Below are 23,476 nucleotides of genomic sequence, written 5' to 3' on the forward strand. Positions count from 1 at the left end.
ATTTCTTTGGTTTTGAGGCAGGGTCTCATATAGCACATGCTGGCCTCAAACTTACAATGTATCTGAGGCTGGCCTCTATTCCTGATCCTCCTCCCTTTACCTCTCAAGTGCTGGCATGACAGGTGCATGCCCAGCTTTTTTTTTTTAACATCGAAAAATAAAATTAAAAAAATTGTTTTTTTTAATTTATTGAGAGAGAAAGAGAGTATAGGGCCTCCTGCCACTGCAAACTAATGCCAGACTCATGCATCACTTTGTGCATCTGGCTTTAATTTGGCTTTACATAGGTACTGGGAAATTAAACCAGGGCTGTTAGGCTTTACAAGAAAGGACCTTTAACCATTGAGCCATCTCCTCAGCCCCAGCAATCAGGAGGCAGAAATAATTCTTTGCAAGCAAGAGCCTTTAACCACTAAATTTTCTCCCCAGCATTGTTGCTGTTAATTTGATGCAGTACCTCATGTATCCCAAGATGTCCTCCAATTCAATCAATATGTTGCCAAGGGTGCCTTGAACCCTGATCTTCTTGCCTTACAAATCTTGAGATTATAAATGTGCACCACCACATCTGGCTATATTGTTATTTTAAAAATAATTATTCTGAGCCGGGTATGGTGGCACATGCCTTTAATCCTAGCACTGAGGAGGCTGAGGTCGGAGGATCGTTGTGAGTTAGAGGACCCCCACCCTGAGGCTACATAGTGAATTCCAGGTCAGCCTGGACTAGAGTGAAACCCCACCTTGGCCTCGATATCCATGACCTCACAGTGCCTAGCAATACCTTCACAAGATCCTCATAATAGAAGGAAAAGATGATGACATCAAAATAAAAGAGAGAGTAATGGAGAGAGGGAGGGAATGTATGGAGTATGGATTTGGATTTGTGAAGGGGGAAGTGGGGGAGGGAGTTATCATGATTTATTTTCTATAAGTATGGAAGATGTCAATAAAGAAAAACAAAACAAAACCCCCAAAATAATAAAACTTGAAGAATTCAGTAAGCCAGTAAACCTCTAAGAGGAACAAGGAACAAATATAAGGAGTGCTGGGAAGATGGCTTAGCAGATAAAGATGCTTGCTTGCAAAGCCTGCCAGCCTGGGTTCAATTTCCAAGTCATCCACATAAACTGGATATGCATGCGTGTACATACACACACACACACACACACACACACACACACGCGCGCGCAAATAATAAAGAAAGAGGATTTCCTTTCTGGCCATTTGGCTGTTCACATCTCCATGCCATGGTAAGATTGTTGGCAGCCAGAGTGGGAAGGGATATTTCTCTGTTAGTACTTTTATGGATTTAAAAAATATTTTATTTATTTGAGAGAAAAAGGTAGATACAGAGAGAGAAAAAAAGAATGAATGGGCAATCCAGAGCCTCCAGCCACTGCAAATGAACTCCACATGCATGCCCCATCTTGTGCATCTGGCTGACGTGGGTACTGGGAAATAGAACCTGGGTTCTTAGGCTTCACAGGCAAGCATCTTAACTGCTAAGCCATCTCTCCAACCCTTTATGGCCTTCTGATTTCTTTGAAAGTGCACACCTATTTAGAAAAATCCCTTTTCAAATTTTGTGTCCAGGGTCCGTGTTTGTTCCTGCACACGTGTTCTTGGACCACATGCACGTATCCACGTTCCCTTCCTTGGTCTCAAACCCTCCCACTCCCTCATATCCCTGATATTTCTGAATAAATTGTAATGGTTTATTAATAAAAAAAAAAAAAAGAAAGGAAGAAAGGAAGGGAGAGAGAGAGAAACAGGGGCTGGAGAGATGGCTCATTGGTGTAAAGGCACTTGTTTGCAGAGCCTGCTAACCTGGGTTTAATTCTCTAGTGCCTCATGCATCTGGAGTTCATTTGCAAAATACCCTGGTTGCCCATTCTCTCACTCTCAAATACATGACTTTTTTTTTTTTCAAGTTGGGGTCTCACTCTAGTCCAGGCCAACCAAGAACTCACTCTTGTAACCCCAGGCTGGCCTCAAACTCATAGAAATCCTCCTACTTTTGCCTCCAGAGTGTTGGAATTAAAGGCATGTGCCACCATGGAAAATAAAAATACAGCTGAACATCTAAAAAAATGTTCTACATAACTAGTCATCAGGGAAATGCAGATTAAAACTATATTGAGATTCCATCTCACTCCTGTCAGATTGGCCACCATCATGAAAACAAATGATCATAAATGTTGGCGGGGATGTGGAAAAAAAGGAACCCTTCTACACTGCTGGTGGGAATGCAATCTGGTCCAGCCATTGTGGAAATCAGTGTGGAGGTTTCTAAAACAGCTAAAGATTGATCTACCATATGACCCAGCTATAGCACTCCTAGGCATATATCCAAAGGACTCATCTCATTTCCTTAGAAGTATGTGCTCAACCATGTTTATTGCTGCTCAATTTATAATAGCTGGGAAATGGAACCAGCCTAGATGTCCCTCAACTGATGAGTAGATAATGAAGATGTGGCACATTTATACAATGGAGTTCTACTCAGCGGTAAAGAAAAATGAAGTTATGAAATTTGCAGAAAAATGGATGGACCTGGAAAGGATTATACTAAGTGAGGTAACCCAGGCCCAGAAAGCCAAGCGCCACATGTTCTCCCTCATATGTGGATCCTAGCTACAGATGATTGAGCTTCTGTGTGAGAATGAAAATACTTAGTAGCAGAGGCCAGTAAGTTAAAAAGGAGACATAAAGGGAAGAGAAAGGAAGGGAGGAGGATACTTAATAGGTTGACATTGTATATATGTAATTACAATGATTGTAATGGGGAGGTAATATGATGGAGAATGGAATTTCAAATGGGAAAGTGTGGGGGTGGGGAGGGAGGGAATTACCATGGGATGTATTTTATAATCATGGAAAATGTTAATAATAAATAAATAAATAAATAAAAATACAGCTGAGGATGTAGCTCAGAAGTAAAGAACTGACTGAGCAGGCATGAGATCCTGCCTTTGATCCCTACTACCACAAAATAAATAAATAAATAGTCCAATAACTTGCTGCCTACAAGAAACCAACCATGCCACAAAAATATGCACAGACTACAAATAAAAGCAATGCAAATAATATTCCAAGCAAATGAAAATCCAAAAGCAAACAGAATATCCAATATAACAGACAAACCGGATACGGTGGCATACATCTTTAATCCCAGCATTTAGGAGGCAGAGGTAAGAGGATCACCATGAGTCACCGTGAGACTACATAGTGAATTCCAGGTCAGCCTGGGCTAGAGTGAGACCCTACCTCAAAATATATATACATATAGTGGTGGTTTGATTCAGGTGTTCCCCCATAAACTTAGGTGTTCTGAATGCTAGGTTCCCAGCTGATGGAGATTTGAGAATTTATGCCTCCTGGAGGGAGTGTATTGCTGGGGGCGGGCTTATTGGTGTTACAGCCAGTTTCCCCATGCCAGTGTCTGGCACACTCTACTGTTGCTATTATCCACCTTACGTTGGCGAGGGGGTGACGTCCACCCTCTGCTCATGCCATCATTTTCCCCTGTCATCATGGACCTTCCCCTCAAGCTTGTAAGACAAAATATACCTGTTTTTTCCACAAGCTGCTCTTGGGAGATTTCTACCAGCAATGCGAACCTGACTGCAACAGTAAAATGGTACCAAGAAGCAGGATTGCTGCTAGACACCTGAGTGTGTGGCTTGGGCTTTTTGGAGCTGATTTTCAAGAGGAATATGGAAGGATTTGAAACCTGGACCTAAGAGATGCCTTACAGTACTGTAAGTATAGCTTGATGGGCTATTCTGGTCAGAGTTGAAAGACCTCAATGCAGTAAGAACTATGGACTGTGAGGTTTGGCTTCATTTGGACTGGAGAAAAAGCTTCATTTGGACTGGCCTAGCAGTTTGTGTGAAAGGCTTATTGTTATGCCCGTGTCCTGAGAAGTTGTGCAGGATTGCTTTGTGTAGAAATGAACTGGTGTGAGCAGAGGGATATGACACAGAAAGAAAAATCTGGGTGAACTGCTGCCCATTCATCTGTAAATTGTTTCAAAGATAACAACTATTGAGATTGGGCTAGCTGACCTGCACTGGGGTAACAGGAAGAATGTAGACTCTTTTGGAGAGGCCTGAGTGCTCAAGGAGTGTCCTGTTCTTCAAAGTCTGCTTTATTCCCCCCTGGATTAGCAAATTGGCATTCTACCTGGTATTGTGGAGTATAAGAGATTCAGGAAAGAGAGGGTCATTGAGTTTGCAACATGGACTTGTGTTTTGGAAATGGCTATGGGCAGTGTGAAGCAGGTTTGCTGGATGCCTGCATGGAGACCCCATGGGGCCATGAGGATGAACCGTGGCTTGCAGTGGAGACCAAGTTGAGACGCCAGGACCACGAGATGGCTGCTAAGGAAAGCTGCTGGCCCTGATGAAGTTTCCCAGGACTGTGAGTAGCCTATCTGAAAGGGCGGAATTGGAATGTCAGAGACTTGTTGCTGGTTAGAATTACTGGACTTGGAGATTTGTCACTGGTTAGAGTTGTTGGACTTGAAGCTACAGAGTTTAATGTTTTCCCTGGTTGTTTTAAATCTTATATTGCTTGAATATTTCTTTGCTATGCCCAATGCCATCTTTTGTATTCTGAGTATTTATTATGTGACATTATGGGCTTTGGGGGGATTTTTTGGTATTATGGCTTTGTTAAAAGATCTTGGACTATGGGGATGTTTGAACATCATTGGGATTAATAAAAACTATGGGGACTTTTAAAGTTGAGCTTAATGCATTGTATTTTACAACATGTATAGATGTCAGTTTATGGGGGCCAGGGGCAGAATGTGGTGGTTTGATTCAGGTGTCCCCCATAAGCTTAGGTGTTCTGAATGCTAGGTTCCTAGCTGATGGAGATTTGGGAATTAATGCCTCCTAGAGGAAGTGTATTGTTGGGGGTGGGCTTATGGGCGTTATAGCCAGTTTCCCTTTGACAGTGTCTGGCATACTCTCTTGTTGATATTGTCCACCTTAAGTTGGCCAGGGGTGATGTCCACCCTCTTCTCATGCCATTGCTTTCCCCTGCCATCGAGGCACTTCCCCTTGAACCTGTAAGCCAAAATAAACCTCTTTTTCCCACAAGCTGCTCTTGGTTGGGTGATTTCTACCAGCAATGCTGAACTTGACTATAACAAATATATATATATACATCAGACATCAATCCAAAATTGAACCGAGATAATGAAGGTCACAATATATTAGTTAAAAAAATCCAGAATATTTAACAATTATATGTATATGTATGTGTACTGAACATCAAAGAACCAAATTTTAATTTTTTTATTTTTTATAATTAACAACTTCCATGATTATAAGCAATCCCATGGAAAGAACACAATTTTTGATTTTTGTTTATTTATTTATTATTTTATTTTATTATCATTTAAAAATTTTGTTTTGTTTTGTTTTTTGAGGTAGAGTTTCTCTCTAGTCCAGACTGACCTGGAATTCACTATGTAGTCTCAGGGTGGCCTTGAACTCATGGCAGTTCTCCTACCTCTGCCTCCCAAGTGCTAAGATTAAAGGTGTACGCCACCACATCTGACTTAATTTTATTTAATTTTTAATATTTTGAGGCTGGAGCAATGGCTTAGTAGTGAGGCACTTGCCAGCAAACCCAAAAGACCCAGGTTCAATTCCCCAGGACCCACATAAACCAGAGGCACAAGATGGCTCATGCACCTGAAGTTCATTTGCAGCAACTGGAGGCCCTGTCACACCCATTCTTTATGTGCCTCTCTCTCTCAAATAAATAAATGAAAGTGAAATATTTCTTAAAAACTAAAAAATATGGGCTGCAGAGATGGCTTAGCAGTTAAGCGCTTGCCTGTGAAGCCTAAGGACCCTGGTTCGAGGCTCAGTTCCCCAGGACCCACGTTAGCCAGATGCACAAGGGGGCGCACACGTCTAGAGTTCGTTTGCGGTGGCTGGATGCCCTGATGCACCCATTCTCTCCCTCTCTCTCTCTCTCTGTCTCTCTCTCTCTCTCTCTGCCTCTTTCTCTCTGTCTGTCACTCTCAAATAAATAAATAAAATAAACAAAAAAAATTTTAAGAAAAAAAACCTAAAAAATACATATATATTGGGCTGGAGAGATGGCTTAGTGGTTAAAGGTACTTGATTGCAAAGCCAAAGGACCCAAATTTGATTCCCCAGGATCCACAGAAGCCAGATATACAAGGTGGTATGTACATCTGGAGTTTGCTTGCAGCGGCTGCCCTGGTGTGCCCATTCTGTTTACCTCTCTCTCTAATAAACAAATAAAAATTTTAAATATAGGTATATTATTTATTTGCTTGGGGGGATGGGCTTGCCAGGGCCTCAAGCCACTGCAAACAAATTTCAGACACTTGTACCACCTTGTACATCTGACTTTGTATGGGTACTGGGAATCAAACCTGGGTCCTTTGTCTTTGCAGGCAAGTGCCTTGACTGCCAAGCCATCTCCCTAGCCCAATTTTTTTTTTTTTTTGAGACAGAATTTCATATATCTCAGGCTGACTTTGAGGTTATTATGTAGCTACTAATATTATTGCACTTCCTTTTTTTTCTGTACTATATCCACATTTATTTTTTGTCATTTACACAGCATGTGCGTGTGCACATACAAACACACATGCACAAATTCTGTAGATCTCAGGAGCTGAAGAGACTATTGAGGGTATATGGCTGAGGAGATGAGATGTCCTTGAGGGAAGCCACGTGAGCCTTTGCCAATAATGCTGCCAGAAATCTTGACATATTGCACTTCCTTTTTAAAAATATTTATTGCCGGGCATGGTGAGTATACCTTTAATCCCAGCACTTGGGAGGCAGAGGTAGGAAGATTCCTAAGAGTTTGAAGCCACTGTGAGACTACATAGCAAATTTCAGGTCAGCCTGGGCTAGAGTGATATACTACCTCGAAAAGAAAAAAAACATTTATTTGCTTATTTATTTGAGATAGTGGGCAAGTCAAGGCTTCCTGCCACTACAAACACACTCCAGATCATGTACCACTTGTGTGTCTGTTTTTTATGTAAATCCTGTGGAGTTGAACCCAGACTGTCAGGCCATCAGGCTTTGCAAGAAAGCACCTTTAACTACTGAGTCATCTCTCCAGGCCCTGATCTTGTACTTCTAATCCTCCTGCCTCCACCTCTTCCAGAGTTGTTCTGGAATTATAGGTGTGTATCATCTTGCTTAAATAATAATAATAGTTATTATTATTATTTTAGTTCCTCGAGGTAGGATCTAGCTCTAGGCTGACCTGAAATTCACTATGTAATCTCAGGGTGGCCTTGAACTCATGGCGATCCTCCTACCTCTGCCTCCCGAGTGCTGGGATTAAAGGCATGCGCCACCACAGTTGGTATCATCTTGTTTAATTTTATGTTATGCTGGAGATTAAACCCAGCCAGTACTTTGAGCATACTAGGCAGACATTCTACCAACAGAGCTATATTCACCCCATCTTTTTATGAGACAAAGCCTCACACTGTAGCCCAAGCTAGCCTCAAATACTTTGAGTCCTCCTGCCTCAGCCTTCCTTGCTGTCATTACAGGCACGAGCCACCAATGCTTGCTAAAATTATAATAGTGATGATGGAGATGATGTTGTTAACAATAAACAAAACATGTAGAGCCAGCCCCTCAATAACTGACTGTTACTCCCACAATGCATAACCTACATCCCATGAATATCAGCAACACCAGTGAGGGGGGCCCTCTGCAGAATGGGGGCAGGGAGGAGAGAAAAGATGGTTACCAACACCTGGTGTATTCTCTTTTTTTGAGGAAAGCCAATTGGTTGGCTGGTTGGTCATCAGGGAAATGCAGATTAAAACTACATTGAGATTCCATCTCACTCCTGTCAGATTGGCCACCATCATGAAAACAAATGATCATAAATGTCGGTGGGGATGTGGAAAAAGAGGAACCCTTCTACATTGCTGGTGGGAATGCAATCTGGTCCAGCCATTGTGAAAATCAGTGTGGAGGTCCCTAAAACAGCTAAAGATTGATCTACCATATGACCCAGTTATAGCACTCCTAGGCATATATCTGAAGGACTCATCTCATTTCCTTAGAAGTATGTGCTCAACCATGTTTATTGCTGCTCAATTTATAATAGCTGGGAAATGGAACCAGCCTAGATGTCCCTCAACTGATGAGTAGATAATGAAGATGTGGCACATTTATACAATGGAGTTCTACTCAGCGGTAAAGAAAAATGAAGTTATGAAATTTGCAGAAAAATGGATGGATCTGGAAAGGATTATACTAAGTGAGGTAACCCAGGCCCAGAAAGCCAAGCGCCACATGTTCCCCCTCATATGTGGATCCTAGCTACAGATGATTGGGCTTCTGCGTGAGAAGGAAAATACTTAGTAGCAGAGGCCAGTAAGTTAAAAAGGAGACATAAAGGGAAGAGAAATGAAGGGAGGAGGGTACTTAATAGGTTGGTATTGTATATATGTAAGTACAATGATTGAGATGGGGAGGTAATATGATGGAGAATGGAATGTCAAAGGGGAAAGTGTGGGGGGAGGGAGGGTATTACCATGGGATTTTTTTTATAATCATGGAAAATGTTAATAAAAATTAAATTAAAAAAATATTTTGTTTGTTTATGTATTTATTTATTTATTTCTTAGAGAGAGAGAGAGAGAATGGGCACTCCTGGGCCTCCGACCACTGTAAACAAACTCCAGACACATGCACCATCTTGTGCATCTGGCTTATGCGGGTCCTGGGGAATCAAACCTGGGTCTAGGCTTTGCAGGGAAATGCTTTAACTGCTAATCAGCCCCAGTTGGTCAGCTTTTTTCCATAGAGCTTACCAGTGTAGCCCAGGCTGACCTCCAATTTATGATCCTTTTGCCTCAGCCTACCAGTTGCTGGGATTGTAGGTGTGCACCACAATACCTGTATTCTGGTATAGATAAAATTGTTCAACTGGCATTGTAGCACATGTCTTAATTCCAACACTTGGAGGCTGAAGCAGGAGGATGGCCACAAGTTCAAGGCCTGCCTGGTCTTTACAGTGAGTTCTGGGATATATTGTAAGTCTCTGTCTCAAAAAACACAAAAGAAAGCTGGGCGTGGTGGCACATGCCTTTAATCCCAGCAGAGGTTAGGAGGATCGCCATGAGTTCAAGGCCTGAGACTACACAGTGAATTCCAGGTCCACCTGGACTAGAGTGAGACACTACCTTAAAAAAAATAAATCTAGGGGCTGGAGATGTTGCTCAATGGTTAAGGCACTTGCCTGTTAAGGTTAACCAGGGTTCAATTTCCTAGTGCCTGCTAATCTTACCAGGGTTCAGTTCCCTAGTACCCAGGTAATGCCAGATGCTGAAAGTGGCTCACGCATCTGGAGTTTGTATGGAGCAGCTGGAGGCCCTGGTGCACCCATTCTCTTTCTCTGTTCTCTCTATCTGCTTGCAAATAAATAAATAAGTACTTTTTTTTTTAATCTAGGGCTGGGAAGTAGCTCGGTGGTGGAGCACTTGCCTGGCATGCTTGAGATCTGGTGCTCAATCTCCAGCAAACATACAGGCATAACACACAAACTATGTAAAACAATTTTAGTAGCAATGGTAATAACAACTGACATTTACTGTGTGGCTGTATGCCAGGCATTGGCCAAGGACATAATGACAAGTTGAGGCTTACAGAATCAGCTAGCTGGCCTAGATCACACAGTAAGCTAGAAGCTGTAAATGTCTAAGGGTGTCTGGGTCCTTGCAGCACTGGAGAAAGGGCAAATAGGTGCCTCCTGTGGGAGTAATGTCAGTGTGAGTGTGACAAGAAGGAACATGTCCTGTGGTACCAGTCATACCCATTCAAAGGGCCTTAGTCAAACAGGCTGGGCTTGGGGCCCCAAGATACAGAGATCAGACTGTGGTAGTTACACTTTTATCAGTTTTCTGGGTTGAACCAAGGGGAAATAAACCAGGCAGGATGGCAAGTTTCCAGTAACGCAGGAAACCCTGAAGTGTGTGCTAACTCTTCCACTGTAGACAATGACTGGAAGGGATGTAAGTTTTCAGCAGCTAAAAGGGGGACATTTAGAGAAAAGTGGTAAAGTAGGAAAACAGAGGATATTTGTGCAATCTATGCTGCCGAAATCCATCCCTGCCCCCCTTTTGTTGTTCTGGAAGGAACTAGAAGCAGGAAGACAGCTACTGCTGTAATACGGTCTTGTTGCCTCATAAACCCTGAGGCCTTAGCATCTCCATGACCTGCTCTTAAGTATCTACCAAATACCTCCTTAGGAGGATAAGCCATTGTCAATTCTTGTATGGATCTTGACATATCACCCAATTGCTTAGTGTTGTTCTGGATCATTTCCAGGAAACTCTATGTCTACTGCTTCCCTGAGACACCTTTTTTTCTGACTTGGCTTTCCCTCCTGCATATCTGAGAGCGTGGAGATGACTGCATTCTGTCCCCAACATAGACTAGTGGGGCCACATGTGGTGGCCCATACTTATTTATAATCCCTAATCTCTACTTAATGCTTAGGTAGAGGCAGGATGATAAGAGTTCAAGGCCATACTCAGCTACATGGAATATTCAAAACCAGCCATGCCTTGTCTCAAAGAGAGAGAGACTAAAAAAATAAAGATGAGCCTCTGGCTCCCTGAAAAAAAACAGAGAGAGGGAGAGAAAGAGAGAGAGACATGGATTAATGCACTGAGTACATAGCTACTTGCCATCATTTTGAAACTTGAATCTGTAGGTGGATTTGGCTATGATTGGTTGCTGAGTCTGAATCTTGTGTTTTCTAGGATATATCTAAATTTTGTGGGGTTTTTTCTTCCCAAACCATGTGTCGTGTCTCTCCTAATTTACAAGAACTTTTCTGAGAGTCAGGAATTGTGTTATAACACCACTCAAACTATCAAAAACCCCCAAAAAACTGGGCTGGAGAGATGACTTAGCAATTAAGGCACTTGCCTGCAAAGCCAAAGGACCCAGGTTCAACTCCCCAGTATGCACATAAAGCCAGATATCTGCATAGGGTGGTACACACATCTGGGGTTTGTTTGCAGTGGCTAGACTCCCTGGTGTGCCCATTCTCTCTTTCTTTATCTGCCTCTCTCTCTCTCTCTCTCACCACTCTCAAATAAATAACTAAAAATAATCTTTAAGAAAACTCAAAAACTACCTCCAAAGGCATCCCACTGTTCTTCACTATGTCCACTCTAACCTAAGGCAGGAAATGTAAAGCACACTCAAACTGGATAATTCAAGGAATGCCTTGGTTATTATAAACTAGTTTAGGGAAAGAGAAATGCACTTCCCAAGGGAGCTGCTTGACCCTGAGGAGTGGAGAAAGGTAGCCATTACCAGAATGAAGAGACAGAGAGAGCTTGGTGGGAAGGCTGTGCTGTGGCTTTCATCAAGACAACATAGAGCAGCCCATAGGTTGTTGTAACTCACACCTGTATTTCTGCCACTTGGGAGGAAGAGGCCAGAGGATCAGGAGTTCAAGGCCATTCTCATCTACATAGAAAGTCAGAGCTGAGACTTTGGCTCAAAACCAAAAAAAAAAAAAAAAAATTGAGGGGTACAAAAATTGATCAATGGTTAAAGGCAATTCCTTGCAAAACCTGCTGTCCTGGGTTCAATTCCCACTCAAGCCAGGTGCTCAGAGTGGCCCATGCATCTGGAGTTCAATTACAACAGCAAGGAACCCTAGTGTGCCCATGTGTTCTCTCTCTGCTTGGAAATAATTTTTCTAAAAATTCAATATTTTTTATTTATTTGACAGAGAGAAGCAGAGAGAAAGAAGAAGAAAATGGGCATGCAAGGGTCTCCAGCCACTGCAAATGAACTCCAGATGCATGTGCCACCTTGTACATCTGATTTGCATGGGTCCTAGGGAGTAAAAGCTGGATCCTTTGGCTTTGCAGACAAGTGCCTTAACTGCTGAGACATCCCTCCAGCTCTAAAAAGATATATTTAAAAATTGAAAGATGGAGCCAGGCGCGGTGGCACATGCCTTTAATACCAGCACTCAACAGGCAGAAAGTAGGAGGATCTCCATGAGTTCAAGGCCACCCTGAGACTATGTAGTGAGTTCCAGGTCAGCCTGAACTAGAGTGAGAGCTTACCTCGAAAAAACAAAAAAACAAACAAACAAAAAAATTGAAAGATGAAAAGCCAGAGTGTACCTTAAAAAGAGAGAGAGAGAGAGAGACGGCTGTGCTGGAGAGATGGCTCTGCGGTTAAGGAGCTTGCCTGCAAAACTGATGATCCAAGTTCGATTCCCCAGTACCCACATAAAGCCAAATGCACAAAGTGGCACATGCATCTGGAGTTGGTTTGCAGCGACTACAGGCCCTGGAGCACCCATTCTTTCTCTGTCCCTCTCTCTCTCTGCTTGTAAATTAATAAAAATATTTTTAAAAAACTGTCTTGGCATGGTGGCACATGCCTTTTATCCCAGCACTCGGGAAGCAGAGGTAGTTGCTGTGAGTTTGAGGCCACCCTGAGACTACATAGTAAATTCCAGGCCAGCCTGGGCTATAGCAAGAACATACCTGGAAAAAAACATAATAAAGAAAAATAAAAAGTCAGGAATAGTGGTGTATGCCTTTAATCCCAGCACTGGGAGGTTCTGAAAGTTAGGAGGATCACTGTGAGTTTAAGGCCAGCCTAGCACTACAGAGTGAGTACCAGGTCAGCCTGGGCTAGAGTGAGACCCTACCTTGAAAAACCAAAGGGAAAAAAAAAAAAAAAAAACAGAAGCTACAGAGCATAGAAGCCCGTTAATTAGTCAGCATAAGTGAGCAGGAGCAGAGTGCGGATGGAGGACAGAGTACACCTGAAAGGCAAATGAAAGAGCTCTTAGTTTTGTTCATTTTTTATTTATTTATTTGAGAGCGACAGACAGAGAGAGAAAGAGGCAGATACAGAGAGAATGGGCGCGCCAGAGCTTCCAGCCACTGCAAACGAACTCCAGACATGTGCGCCCCCTTGTGCATCTGGCTAACGTGGGACCTGGGGAACCGAGCCTCAAACCGGGGTCCTTAGGCTTCACAAGCAAGCGCTTAACCGCTAAGCCATCTCTCCAGCCCAAGCTCTTAGTTTTGTAACGAGCCAGAGTCTCACTATGTAGACCAGGCTGGCTTCAACTCCTAATCTCCTCATCCTCCTGCCTCAGCCTCCTGAGTGCTTACATGACAGAGCTATATCACCACTCTCAGCCTAAGGTCACCTTGGGCCACTTCTTTTTCTTGCTTCTGTTTTTTAATTTTTTTAATTTATGCATTCATTAAAGAGAGAGATTATGGGTGTGCCAGGGCTTCGAGCAATTGCATATAAACTCCAGATGCATGCACACCCTGTGCGTCTGGTTTACATGGGTTCTAGAGAGCTGAACCTGGGCCCTTAGGCTTGACCGGCAAGTGCCTTAACCACTAAACCTTGCCAGTGTTTGGCACACTCTCCTGTTCCTGTTGTGCACCTTATGTGGGCCAGGGGGTGATGCCCACCCTCTGCTCCAGCCCTTCATTTTTTTATTTTATTTATTAATTTATTCATTTTTATTTGAGAGCAACAGAAAGAGAGAGAGAGAGAGAGAGAGAGAGAATGGAAGCACCAGGGCCTCCAGCCATTGCAAATGAACTCCAGATGCATGTGCCACTTTGTACATATGGTTTACGTGAGTACTGAGCGAGGAATCAAGCCTTGAACTGGGGTCCTTAGGCTTCACAGACAAGCGTGTAACCGCTAAGCCATCTCTCTAGGCCAAGAACAGTAACTCTTAACAAAGACAAGGCCAACAGCAAGGCTGTATAGATGCAGCCCAAGCACAGAGCGGGCCTTTGCTTGCTCAACCTCTTCACACTGGCCTGACCAGGTGACAGAAAGCCAGCACCACCACCTGGGAAGTTTGGGGACAGGCGTCCTCGCCCACTTTGGGAGCACACAAAGGAATCTAAACAAAAGACATTTCTTAATGCCAACATTTGCCAAATCATTCCTAAATGCTGAGGTTGATATTGTTGTCAAATGATCTGGAATGTGCCTTCCCCAATTGCAGGGAGGTTAAACAAACCACAAATCACAATGGAGCAGGTTTGTGAGATGAGCAAGTTCAGAAGCAAACACGAGCTTCTTGTAAGCAGCAAGCTCACACTCACAGCTCTCATGTAAGAAAGACAGAGGCTGCCCCGTACCATACCGCCTTCATTGTTGCCAACCATGGTGTTGTAGCCACCCGTCTCCTTAGTTCAGTCACTTCAAAGGTCAGTCGAGCCCATTTGGAAGGGCATCATCACCTTGACATGTGTCAATCAAGACATCCACCTGCCGAAAAATGCCTAGACGGAGCAGTTTTTCCCGGGCTCCATGAGATTTCCTCATGACCCCAATGAGGTTTTTGGCCCTAAAGACCTCTCCAATTTCACAGATGATGATGTCATCTTTAGTCCTTCCAAGTCCATCAGAGTGAACGTGCTGCACAACCACATCTTTGTTTTCCAGAATTTCCTGCTTTGCTTCAGGTTCAACGTCTACAAATTCGGCTTCTTCTCCCAGCCCTCCGAAGTCAGGCCCACTGAGGGCAGCCATGATGCCACCTAATTTTTTTTTTTTTTCAGGTAGGGTTTCACTCTAGTCCAGGCTGACCTGGAATTCAATGTGCAATTTCAGGATGGCCCTGAAATCACATCAATCCTCCTACCTCTGCCTTGTGAGTGCTGGGATTAAAGGCATGCACCACCACACCCAGCTATAATTTTTTTGTAATTTAAAAAAAATTTTTTTTTTTTTTTTTGGTTTTTCGAGGTAGGGTCTCACTCTGGTCCCGGCTGACCTGGAATTAACTCTGTCATCTCAGGGTGGCCTTGAACTCATGGCAATCCTCCTACCTCTGCCTCCCGAGTGCTGGGATTAAAGGCGTGCGCCACCACGCCCGGCTTAAAATATTTTTTGAGAAAGAGAGAGAGAGAGAGAGAGGGAAGGAGAGAGAATTGGCACATCAAAGCCTCTAGCCACTGCAAACAAACTCCAGATGCATGCACCACCTTGTGTATCTGGCTTATATGGGTCCTGGGGAATCGAACTGAAGTCCTTTGGCCTTGCAGGCAAGGGCAAGTGCCTTAACTGCAAAGCCATCTAGCCAATCCTTTTTTTTTTTTTTTTTTTTTTGAGGTAGGATCTCACTCTAGCCTAGGATGACTTGGAATTCATTCTGTAGTCTCAGGGTATCCTCAAACTCATGCCAATCCTCCTACATACTGAGTGCTGGGATTAAAGGCATGTACCACCATGCCAGACTATTTTTAATTCTTTTTGACACAGGGTCTTTGTAGCCCAGTATAAATTAGAATCCACTATGTAAGGCTAGAGAGATGGTTCAGTGGTTAAAGGTGCTTATGAAGCCTGATGGCCTGAGTTCAATTCCCCAGTACCTTTGTAAAGCCAGATGTACAAAGTGGCACATGCATCTAGAGTTTGTTTGCAGCAACCGGAGGCCCTGGCACACCCATACTCTCTCTCTCTCTCAAATAAATAAAAATACTCAACAACAAAAAAAAAAAAATAAAAGAGCTGGGCATAGTGACACATACCTTTAATCCCAACACTCCTTAGGAGGTAGAGGTAGGAGAATCATTCTGAGTTCAAGTCCACTCTGAGACTACATATTGAATTCCAGGTCAGCCTGAGCTAGAGCAAGACCCTACCTCGGAAAACAAAATACGTGAATCCTAGCTAAAAATGATTGGACTTCCATGTGAGTAGGAATAAACCTCAGTATCAGAGGCAAGTAAGCTAGAAAGGAGATATAAAGGGAATAGAAAGGGAGGAAGCGGGGAACTTAATATGATGGTATTGTATATATGTAAGTAGGAGAACAGATTAATGGGGGTGAAAAGGCCTAAATGAGGTTAGGGGAAAAGATTGAGTAAAGGAAATGTGGAGAGAGCACTAATCAAAATTTAAGAGTATATCAATAAATCATATGAAAACCTACTTTTTTGGACAATGGAACACTCAGAAGCCATGGATTGTTACTAGAAAATTTTAAGTGCAAAGGATGGGATACCTTCCAGTGAGTTGTTGGCCAGGAAGGTCCCTGATGCCCCCAAAACATTACAAGGCATTGCTGAAGCCCTTGGTTTCTCACCAAGAATAGATGGTGATTCAGGTGTCCCCCATAAACTTAGGTGTTCTGAATGCTAGGTTCCCAGCTGATGGAGATTTGGGAATTAACACCTCCTGGATGCAGTGTATTGTTGGGGGCAGGCTTATGGGTATTATAGGATGTTTTCCCCTTGCCAGTGTTTGGCACACTCTCCTGTTCCTGTTGTCCACCTTATGTGGGCCATGGGGTGATGTCCACCCTCTGCTCATGCCCTCATTTTCCCTGCCATCATGGAGCTTCCCCTCGAGTCTATAAGCTAAAATAAACCTCTTTTTCCCACAAGTTGCTCTTGGTTGGGTGACTTCTACCAGCAATGTGAACCTGACTGCAACAGTAATAGTGGTACCAAGGTTTGTTGTCATTTGCTGCTAGACACCTGACTGTGGCTTGGGCCTTTTGGAACTGATTTTCAAGAGGAATGTGGAAGGATTTGAAACCTTGGCCTGAGAGACAGCTTGCAGTGCTGTAAGTACAGTTTGATGGATTATTCTGGTCAGAGTTGAAAGGCCTGAATGCAGTAAGAACTGTGAGGTTTGGCTTATGAGGGTGAGAAAGAGCTTTGCCTGGACTGTGCTAGCAGTTTGTGTGAGAAGCTTGCTGTTATGCCACTGTCCTGAGAAGTTGTGCAGGGTTGCTTTGCATAGAAAAGAACTGGTGTGAGCAGAGGGATATGGCACAGAAAGAAAAATCTTTGGGTGAACAGCTGCAATTGAGAGATTACAACCTTTGGGTTTGGGCCAGCTGACCTGCACCAGGGCAATAGGAAGGATATAGATGCTTTTGAAAGGGCCTGAGTGTTCAAGGAGTGTCCTGTTCTTCAGAGTCTGCTTTATCTGCCCCCCCCCATTAACAAGTTGGCACCCTATCTGGTATTGTGGAGTATAAGAAATGCAGGAAAGAGGGCTGGAGAGATGGCTTAGCAGTTAAGCGCTTGCCTGTGAAGCCTAAAGACCCCGGTTCGAGGCTTGATTCTCCAGGACCCAAGTTAGCCAGATGCACAAGGGGCGCATGCATCTGGAGTTCATTTGCAGTGGCTAGAAGCCCTGGCGTGCCCACTCTCCTCTTTCTCTCTCTCTGCCTCTTTCTCTGTCACTGTCAAATAAATAAATAAAATAAACAAAATATTTAAAAAAAAAAAAAAAGAAATGCAGGAAAGAGAGGGTCATTGAGTTTGCAATGTGTTCTTGTGCTTTGGAAATGGCCATGGGCAGTGTGAAGCAGGTTTGCTGGATGCCTGCATGGAGTCCCCATGGGACCATGAGGATGATCCATAGGCTTCAGTGGAGACCCAGTGGAGATTCTGGGACCACGAGATGGCTGCCAAGGAGAGCTCTCAGCTCCAGATGAAGTTTTCCAGGACTGTGAGTACCCTAGCTGGAGGGGCAGAATTGGAACTCCAGAGACTTGTTGCTAGTTAGAATTATGAGACATGGAGACTTGATACTGGCTAGAGTTGTTGGACTTGAAGCTACAGAGTTTGGTGTTTATCCTGGTTGTTTTAAATCTTGTATTGGTTGAATATTTATTTGCTATGCCCCATTGCCATCTTTTTTAGTGTGAATGTTTATTCTGTGCCATTATGGTTTTTTGCATATTATGACTCAGTCAAAAGACCTTGGACCATAGGGATGTATGAACATCATTGGAATTGATAAAATCTATGAGGACTTTTAAAGTTGGATGAATGCACTGAATTTTAAATCATGTATGGCTATCAGCTTATGGGGGCCAGGAGCAGAATGTGATGATTTGATCCAGGTGTACCCCACAAACTTAGGTGTTCTGAATGCTAGCTGATGAGATTTGGGAATTAACATCTCCTGAGGCAGTGTGTTGTTGGGGGTGGGCTTGTGGGTGTTATAGCCAGTTTCCCCATGCCAATGTTTGGCACACTCTCCTGTTCCTGTGTCCAACTTATGTTGGTCAGGGGGTGATGTCCACTGAAATATCTCTATCACACCCTCCAAGGCTCAGGGTCCATTGCAGAAGAGGTGAAGGAAAGAATTTAAAAGCCAAAGGAAGGGTAGGACTCCTTACAATGTGCTCCTCCAGACACAAAATGACCTGGATATCCATGACCTCACAATGCCTGACACTACCTACACAAGACCATCATAAGAGGAGGAAAAGATCATGACATCAAAATAGAAGAGAAACTGATTGAGAAGGGGAGGGAAAGTTGGAGGAGGGAGAGAATTACCATGGCATATTGTTTACAATTATGGAAGTTGTCAATTAAAAAAATAAAAAGATGGGGAGGTAATATGATAGAGAATGGAATTTCAAGGGGGAAAGTGTGGGGGGGAGCGAATTACCATGGGATTTTTTTTTATAAACATGGAAAATGCTAATAAAAATTAAATAAATAGGGCTGGAGAGATGGCTTAGCGGTTAAGCGCTTGCCTGTGAAGCCTAAGGACCCCGGTTCAAGGCTCGGTTCTCCAGGTCCCACGTTAGCCAGATGCACAAGGGGGCGCACGCGTCTGGAGTTCGTTTGCAGAGGCTGGAAGCCCTGGCGCACCCATTCTCTCTCTCTCCCTCTATCTGTCTTTCTCTCTGTGTCTGTCACTCTCAAATAAATAAATTTTAAAAAAATTAAATAAATAAATAAATAAATAAATAAAAAGAGCTGGGCTTGGTGGCACACACCTTTAATTCCAGAATTTGGGAGGCAGAGGTAGGAGGATTGCCATGAGTTCGAGGCCACCCTGAGACTACATAGTTAATTCCAGGTCAGCCTGGGCTAGAGTGAGACCCTCCCTTGAAAAAACAAAAATGAATAAATAAATAAATTTGGCCAGCCAGGCCAAATGAGCCAATGGGCGCAATAGTGGTATGTCTGTTATGAGGGAAACAACTGCTCTCTAATTGGACTGGAGGCCCACTCCATGGGAGAAAATACATCCCTGATACTTAAAACCCACAACAGGGGTAGTCATGAGCCCTAGCGGTTTAATGTCTGCTGGTGTCTGGCTAAATGCATATACTATGCTCACAAAACTGCCCAGTAAGCACTTCTCTTAATGTTCATGCCCATATATTAATGCTACACTCACTTTTGGTTAGAGAACCTTCTCTTTTCAGATAGCATTGACCTTGGGATGACTCAGAAGGTACCATGATGTTGAGAAGCAGTGACAGAGGTGTACCCAGCAGTGAAATATCTCTATCACATCTTCCAAGGCTTAGGGTCCATTGCAGAAGAGATGGAAGAAAGAATGTAAGAGCCAAAAGAAGGGTAGGACTCCTTACAGTGTGCTCCTCCAGACACAAAATGGCCTGGATATCCATGACCTAAAAAAAAAGCTTAAAGATAACCTTGAACTTCTGATTCCCCTGACTCTACCTCCTCCTGAGTGTAGAGATTACAGGCATGTGTCACCCTGCCATATTTATTTGGTGTTAGGGAGGAAACTCTGGGTATGAGTTCAATTCTGTGGCGCTAATTACATTCACAATGGGTTCTTTTATATGTTTGACAGAGCTTTGAATCAAACTCAGGGTCTTGTGCATGCTAGGCAAATGTTCTGTCACTGAGCTACATCCACAGCTCACATTTCTACTGTTTTTCAACAATTTCTACTATTTCCAAAGGTTTTATTTTGTTGTTTTTTGGTTTTTTGAGGTAGGGTCTCACTTTAGCCCACACTGACCTGGAATTCATTCTGTAGTCTCAGGGTGGCCTTGAACTAATGATGATCCTTCTACTTCTGTCTTCCAAGTGCTGGGATCAAAGGCTTGTGCCACCACAGCCAGCCCTTCCAAAGCTTCTTTCTTTCTTTCTTTCTTTCTCTCTTTCTTTCTTTCTTTTCTTTACTTTTCTTTTTTTTTCTTTTTCTTTTTGATACAGACAGAGAGAGAAAGATGCAGAGAGAGTCTGGAGAGATGGCTTAGCAATTAAGGCATTTGTCTGCAAAGCCAAACAATCCTGGTTCAATTCTCCAGAACCCACATAAGCCAGAGCACAAGGGAGTGCATGCATCTGGAGTTCATTTGCAGTGGCTGGAGGCCCTGGTGCACCCATTCTCCCCGTCCCCTTTCTCTCTCTCAAATAAATAAATATATTTAAAAGAAAGAACGAACGAATGAAAGAAAGAAAGAAAGGAAGGAAGGAAGGAAGGAAGGAAGGAAGGAAGGAAGAAAGAAAGAAAGAAAGAAAGAAAGAAAGAAAGAAAGAAAGAGGTAGGGAGAGAAAGGGGGAATGAGCACACCAGGGCCTCCAGCCACTGCAAACGAACTCCAGATGCGTGTGCCACCTTGTGCATCTGGCTAATGTGGATCCTGGGGAATCGAGCCTCAAACTGGGGTCCTTAGGCTTCACAGGCAAGTGCTTAACTGCTAAGCCATCTCTCCAGCCCTGTTTTTTTTTAATTTTTGTTGTTGTTGTTTATTTGAAACAGACAGAGAGAGAAAGAGGCAGAGAGAAAGAGAGAATGAGCACATCAGGGCCTCCACTTTTTTTTTAAATTTTGCCTGCTGTGAGAGTTCAGGAGTTATTTATTTTCAGTTTATTTATTTAATTATTTTAGAGAGTGAGAGAGAAAGAGGCAGACAGAGGGAAGGAGAGAGAGGGAGAGAGATAATAGACACGCCAGGGCCTCCAGCTATAGCAAAAGAACTCCAGATTCATGTGCTACCTTGTACATCTGGTTTACGTGGATCCTGGAGAATCAACTGAGGTCCTTTGCTTTTGCAGACAAATGCGTTAATTGCTAAGCCATGTCTCCAGACTCCAAGGTTTTTTAAAAATATATTTTTATACTTTACATTTATTTATTTATTTATTGGGGGAAGGGAGAAAATGGGCACAAAAGGGCCTGCAGCCATTGCACTTAGGTGGCTGGGGTAGAATTGTGAATTTGAGGCCAGCCTGAGACTACAGACTGTTTCAGGTCAACCTGAGCTAGAGCATGACCCTACCTTAAAAATAAATAAATAAAAATATTTTTAAAGGCAGAGCAGCGAGGGATATTATGTAAGCAAAACAAAACCTCTAATGTTTGATTGTTTTGTTTTTCAAGGTAGGGTTTACCTCTGCCTCCACATGGGACCTGTAGAATTGAATCTGGGTCCTTAAGCTTTGCAGGAAAGCATCTTAACTGCTAAGCCATCTCTCCAGCCCACAAAAAATTTTTTAATTAAAAAAAATTAAGGCTGGAGAGATGGCTTAGCAGTTAAGACATTTTCCTGCAAGGTCAAAGGACTGTGGTTCAATCCCCCAAGACCTATATAAGCCAGATGCACAAAGTGGCACATGCGTCTGGAGTTCATTTGCAATAACTAGAAGGCCTGGCATGCCCATTCTCTCTCTCTCTGTCTGCCTGTCTGCCTATCTGTCTGTCTTTCTCTCTCTCTGATAAATAAATAGATAATAAATAAATAAAATATTTTTTAAATGTTTTGCAATATTTGATTTTGACCTCCAGGTAAGATGGTTGCATAGGATCCATGACAAACCAGCCTCTGGAGGGAAATAAGCAAAAACACAGCAAAACTCACTGTTCTTCTGAAAAGTGAAGGTGTATAACTATCAATCACAGCAGAGAAGTAGGAGAGACTAAGGTCTTCCAGAAAGGAGGAAACCAGTCAGGACCCTGCCGAGGCACAGCGGCTCATTCTGAGCATGTGTCTGGCCAGCACTGAGCTGCAGGAGCAGAAACCAACTGTGGGGATTTTCCGCTCGCCTTGGGCTCCTTGCAATGTCAAGAAACCTGAAGGGAAAGACAACAGGGGCCAGCTGAGCAGCTGCTGAAGGAGAACACAAACAGGACCAGCTGAGCAGCTCTGGTACAACCCCAGGCACTCTGCACAGCCTCCTAATCCCCAGGGCAGTGAACCTATGGAGAACTCATTCAGCCCCTGGCTGCGAGGCATCCAGCACAGCTGCTCAGGACACCAGAGCCATAGCACTGCACAGAGGGATGGATATGGGCCATCCCAAAACGTAATGGGGCTGACTGACAAAAAAGCAGGCACATCGGCCTGCACTGGAAGTGCTAATCTCTCTTTCCACGTCAGGACCGGTTATGGGTTATATATTCTTGGTTGGTTTTACCAATCTCAAGTAAGCTGTATGTTGGGATTGACTATTGTTGCTTTTGATGCTTTCTCATTTATAGGGTCTTTGACTTTTTCTTCTGTAATTATTGGGGCAGGTAGGGTCTAATCAGAAATCTCAACCTCCCAGTTGACAGGATTAAAGGTGTGGGGCAACACACACCCTTAGGGACTTTGGCTTTATTAGATCATCTGTTGGCTCTAATCCCCAGTCTTGCATGAATAGTCTGTGCTGGTAGGATTGAATGTGTATATTGCTCAATTGAATTTTAGAATTTGCCAGTAAATATCTCCTCCCAATCTACTAGAATAACTGAATAGCAGGCAAACAAACTTAACCCTTAGAGTCACTTCTCCTGTTTGTGGTTTGTTTGTTTTGCTTTTGGAGTATAAGAGCTACACTTGGCACCTTAACCTCCTATCCTAAAGGTATATAAAGTTGAATTTACATGGCAAAGAACACTGCAGATAATTAGAAAACCCAAGCATCAAATTAACTCAGGATGCCAAAATCTCCACATTATTATACAAGAAACACAAAGAAGACTCCATAGTGAATTCCAGGTCAGCTGAGCTAGAGTGAGACCCTACCTTGAAAAACTAAACAAACAAAAGAAAACAAAAGAATGGGTATAGTCTATGAAACTATGAACTAGATAGACCGTGAGAGGGCAAGAGGAAGACTCGAGAAAGGGGAGGTGAAGGGCAAAGGAACACATGTGACATGGAGGGAGGGTACAAAGAGATTAGGACCAGGGTGGGGGAAAGAGGAGCAAAAGGAAACAAAATTTTAAAAGAAAGAGTTTTACTTGAAACACACCATAATGAAACCTAATTCCTTGTATGCTGATTAAAAAAATAAAATAAAAAAACCTTAAAAAAAAACCACAAAGAATCAAGACAATACAGGCCTGGGGAAATGGTTTAGCAGTTAAGGCATTTGCCTGTGAAGCCTAGGGATACAAGATCAGTTCTCCAGGACCCACATAAGCCAGATGCACAAGGGGTCCCATGTGTCTGGAGTTCGTTTGTGGTGGCTGGAGGCCCTGACATGTTCATTCTCTCTCTCTCTCTCTCTCACATAAATAAAATATTTTTTAAAAAAGAAAGAAAATATTTTTAAGAAAAGAATTAAGACAATACAATCCCATCAAAAATGATAAATCCATCAGAAATGACCCCTAGTGAAACTGTTTTAGATGAAATGCCTGACAAAGAATTCAAAAGAATGATTTTATTGGCACAGAAA

The sequence above is a fragment of the Jaculus jaculus genome, chromosome 1 (genome assembly GCF_020740685.1).
Source record: "Jaculus jaculus isolate mJacJac1 chromosome 1, mJacJac1.mat.Y.cur, whole genome shotgun sequence".
Lineage (NCBI taxonomy): Eukaryota > Metazoa > Chordata > Mammalia > Rodentia > Dipodidae > Jaculus > Jaculus jaculus.